Below are 5,536 nucleotides of genomic sequence, written 5' to 3'. Positions count from 1 at the left end.
AGTTACTCTAAGAGAGCTAAGATATTTCATTATAATCTGCATGTAATGACTCACTATTTTAACTAATTTAAAGAACAATATCCTCTTCCAGGCTCAAAAAGGATTATGATAAATTGCAGTCATATTTCCTATAATCCATAATTGTTTCTTCAAGATACTAGGCTAAGCTTGCATCTCAATGTTTAGGATAGATTCTATAATAAAATATATTCATACTTCCTTATTTTTTTCTTAAATAATGGTTTCTATACAAATTAACTATTTTTATACTTCTCCATGCAAACTGTAATTGTGGTTTGCTTGTATTTAACAAGTATACCTTTTAAATACATATATAATGTATACATATGTATGTATATATATTTAATATATATATGTATATACTAAGATCTTTTGTATCTTTTAAATATGTGCATTTGTTTGTATGCATGCATGTTTGTATGTATATATTTATGTATGTATCATCTTTCACTCTATATAATATATATGTACATGTATTATAATATAAAAATGTATATATATGTATATATAATATATATTATGTATCTAGAAAGAAATGATGACAAAAATTACTGTGTTGAGTTTATAGGTTGCTACATTCTTCATTATTTTTATCTTCTGTTTCTCCTTCCATCTTTCTTTAACTTCCTTATTTCATTTTAAAATGGCAACATTGAATTCAGAATTTATAGAAAAATAATAAGATTTCAGACCAATGTTTTTACTCAGTATCCTTAAAGTTCACGCACTCCCTCTACCCTACCTTAACCAGTTTCCAAAGCACTGCATACTGCATAGTGACTGACTCAGCATGTATACTATTATAGGATTCACACACCATGTCTACTCCTCAGATCAGTGTTTTTATTTTCTCCCAACTTAAATCTTAATTTTAAAAATGTAATTCATTGAATTAATTTCATAGAATTTTCACCATCCTCCTTTATCAGCAATAATTTTCTTCCTTTTCTCTGTTTACTCACTGAATTCCAAAGGGTGACATAGAGAGGAGTTCGGTACAGAAAAATGAAGGCAGGTAAAGAAGCTAAAGAGAAAAGGAAAGAGGTGGAGAAAGAATATTTATAGCTAAAATCTCATCAAGTGGAAAATTTGAAATGTTTCAATAATTTTTTGACTTTTAATTGAAATCTCAAGTCCAGTAGATATGGCAAGAATGAAAGCACATTCCTTATTCCATATTCTCACTTTGCCTTTCCCACAGTTGCATCCACCAACTGAGTTCATTCACTTCCTTGTCCAGTGATAAAACTTGAATATCTGCACACATGAAGGGCATTGTGCAGACCTGGAGTGTGTATAACAGTTTATGAATATTATTATTATGCTTTCACCCCACTCTTTCTTGCATCACATCATTTGTCCATTCATTTCCTCTAATGAGCCAAGGCATAAAAGGCATAAAACAAATATCTGAGTTTAAATTAATCCAATATTTTTTGCTAGATAATGTTTTTGATATTCCAGCAGGAGGCACATAAATGAGTAGGTTATTATTTTTTAGATGCTCTTTCAGAGAATGATTTATTTAGATGTGGTAGATTGCTTGAAAGTAATTAAAAAACATACTGAAAACATTCAAATGGAACATTTTTTTAAAACATAGGTAGATTTTGATCCCAAGTCTGAGTGCATTTAATCTAGGTCATAACTACCAGTATTTACATCTGTACATTACATGTATTTACTTCTTCTTGATGAGAGTTAAATTTTCTAATGTCTTACTAAAGTCCTCATTTCCTAAATTTTAGTTTATAGCACATAATCTTTAAAAATAATAAAATATCTTATTTTAGACATGACACCTCATAAAGATACTTCTTTCATATATAATAATGGATACCTCTGATTTTTAGAAGTTTAGCATATAAATTAATTTAGCTTTAAATAATAAAATATTAAATGAAAATTTTAAAGATATATTCTTACCTGATAGTTGAATGTAGTTCAAGATTTAAAATTTTATATATTTCTTGTCTTCTGCTTGGAGTTCTAAATTAGAAATACACTTGAGGGACAAATCTTGAGATTCTTCACAATCTATGTTTGTTCTTATTATTTAAGATGTGTATCTAATTGAATCCCATGCTCTTGGATGTCACTGTTGTCAAGACAAAAAATTTGATGTCTATTAAAAACATAAGATATAACCATGCATGTTTAGCATATTTTCAAGATTGCTATCATATTATTTTGTGTTCCAAAATTTTATTTTTATCTTTTCTACTGAAAAAATTTTAAAACTAAATTTCTACAGAATGGTTAAATTGTAATATTTGTATAATTATTATCTTATATTTTCTCTATTGTACCAATGTCAGCTTTAATTGCTATTTTGACTTAGAACAATATGATCTACCAATAAACTAATATAAACTACAAAAAAGACAAACATTGAAAATAAACATTTTAGGTATACTTTGTAAAACAGTGTACAAATTAGTAGATATTAGTTAATGTAAAAGTAGAAAACAACCATAAAAATAAGAAACATTTCTCATGAATCAATGGTTCATATTTAAAGTGAAAATTTTGGTTTTTGGCATCATTTCTATTGGTTTCACACATTGTCATTAAAAACACACAGCATATGTTTTCACTTTTTTCCTTTATAAAAATAATCTTATATTGTTGATAAAAATAGATTAGCAACTTTATAAACCCCCATTAGAGAAAATTCTTTTTGCAATAGATAGTTATTAATGCAGAAGAAACAAGCCATTAACATGTATAGAGTAAGAGATTATGAAGTACTCCAATCTCAATGGCCATCTACCTTGTACCCTATTACCACAAATCTCAGAGAACATCATAAAAAGAGGATAGCATGGTTGTAAGAGTCACAGGTAGTGGGTTTCCATAGCAAAACAGTATTTGTCATATATGACAGCACAGTTGTACAAATGAATTCACAGCAGATGAGACCACACAAACGACCTGATGATGATCAAAACAAGCAAAATCACATCATGGTGGTTCATGAAATCCTACACCTAGTGAGAAGGCATAGGAAGTTGATGACTAATTAGTGAGGGAGAGATGGCTACTTTTCATCTGGAATGCTGACCCTAAGAGTCTAGCAGTACTGCAAGAGATGGTACTACACTCATATACATATATGCAGCACTAAATGGACTCAGTGAATATTAATTTGAGTTGCATAAATGATAGACAGGCAGATAGATGATAGATAGATAGATAGATAGATAGATAAAAGATATATACACATATATATACACATATATATCATATACATACACATATATATATACATCATATACATACAGATGGATAGATTAAGAAAGACAGAAACAGAGACAGAGAGAGAACATGCACATAAAGTATGAAATGAAAAGGAGAAGGTCGAAACAGATTTAGGAGGAAAAGAATGGGGGAGGGACTGATTCCAAACACAGTTTGTGAATCCATGAATTATTAAATAAAGTATTTAATTAAACTATTTGGTGTATTTATTCAAATGACTCCTCTTATTTATCTATAACTCATTCTTTTTTTCTTTTTTGATTGAATATTTGCATTATAGATGTATCCATTTCCCCCTCAACAAGGAATCCCCTACCCCATCGCCCCTCCTCCTGCTTCTATGAGGATATTCCCCCACCTACCCCCCCACTCCCACCTCCCCAACCTCGAATTCCCCCCCCCCCACTCGGTGTTCAGCTTTCACTGGACCAAGGACTTCCTCACACACCTATGCCTGACCCTGTCATCCTCCCCTACATATACAGCTCGAGCCATGGGTCCCTCCCTCTGTGCTCCCAGCCTGGTGGTTTAGACCTAAGAGCTGTGGTTTGTTGGTATTGTTGCTCTCCTCATTGGGCTTCAAACTCTTTCAGCTCCTTCAGTCTTCTCTCTCACTCCTCCATTGGGAACCCCATGATCAGTTCAATGTTTAGCTGTGAGCATCTGCCTCTGTATATTTTAGGCTCTGGCAGACCTCTAAGGAGACAGCTATATCAGGCTCCTGTCAGCATGCACTTCCTGCAATCTACCTCAGTGTCTACATTTTTAAAATTTTGAATTTTGAATTTTTTACAAATTATCTATTAGATATATTAATAGGTTATTTCTGACCTAGAAGACAGTTTCAAGTTTCTAAACTGTGCTTTATTGTCTCAAACTGCTATGTAAAAATGCATCAGTTGTGGTGATCTGATTCTGAGACATCTTTCTTTAATGTTTACTGTTGTATGCCCTCAAAACTATACTGAACCCTGCTTACTGCCACTCAGAAAGATGGCAACACTAACTTAACTTTGTGGTGTCTAAACACCATCTATCCATACAAAAACCACAATCTTAATGGTTTCTTGCCTTTCTTTTCTTAGGGATCATAGTCCTGTTGCAATGTCTACAAGTCCTTTGTATGTAGTCATTGAGATTTTTTTTTCAGTTAATTCAGGTGGGTGTTTTAATGCAGTACCAGTATTTATTATAATATGAAAATAATCACGTTATTAAAATTCACAATTTTTGCAACCATATCATTAAATTTCTAACCATCTCATTAAATTTCTATTTAACACCTAAGATATGTGAGTGTATTAATATGTTTTAAAAACAGTCATCTGGAACAGTGGATAGAAATGACCTGAGTGAAAAAGTAGAAAAAGGGGGTTCTAAATAGGAAAGAAAGATAAATACAGAAGGAGAATGGAGGAGGATAAGTAGCATTAAAGTTTCTAAAAAGGTCATAAAAAATCATCCTATTAACTGTCTACAAAAATCCCACATAAATACATATAAGTCTCTTTATATACACATACAGTTTAAATAAAAATTTTTTGAACAAAAAATACTCTCTCCAACAGCAAAATAAAATCAAAACCAGGCATGAGAAGCCCTTTTTTGAGTTGTTGATAAGGATTTTCCAAAAGACTCCCAAAACATTGGAGATATTGTTATTGCTCTTTGTTGCTCATCAGGGATGGAAGGTAATACCACATTGCTGAGGTCACTCTGCAAGCCACATGGGCCAGAGGCCACTGAGCTGGAAATGGCCTGATTTCCTCCTTCCTGAAGACTAGCTCCCATGGTGCCAATAGAAATTGTCCACTAAGGGAGGAGAACAACCAAGATTTCTACACAGCTATGAATTCTATGGACCATAATAAAGAGCAGCATGGCCCAAACCCTAAGGTTGCAGTGGCACAATAATGCATGCCTAGGTGGTAACCAAGAACTCTCTACTTGTGTTTAAGACCCACAATAGGAGAGAAACAATGTCTAATGTTGGAAACCTAATTATCTACCCTGAAATTATACTGAAGGTATACTACATAGACTGAGAAGGTAGTACTTGGACATGTAACAAAATTGATGTGAAGAAAAAAGGTCATATATTTTAAAGATCAAGGAGGAGTAAATGTTAGGGGTTTTAATGAGAAAAATAAAAGGAGACCTACAATTATATTATAACCTCAAAAACAAAACAAAAAATCAAGTTATCCCTAATCTGATAAATTCATTTTTATTGAAGAGGCTCAATATAGACACC

This window comes from Arvicanthis niloticus, chromosome 5 (genome assembly GCF_011762505.2).
Source record: "Arvicanthis niloticus isolate mArvNil1 chromosome 5, mArvNil1.pat.X, whole genome shotgun sequence".
NCBI lineage: Eukaryota > Metazoa > Chordata > Mammalia > Rodentia > Muridae > Arvicanthis > Arvicanthis niloticus.
The sequence above is the reverse complement of the archived record's forward strand: the minus strand, read 5'-3'. Positions refer to the sequence as shown.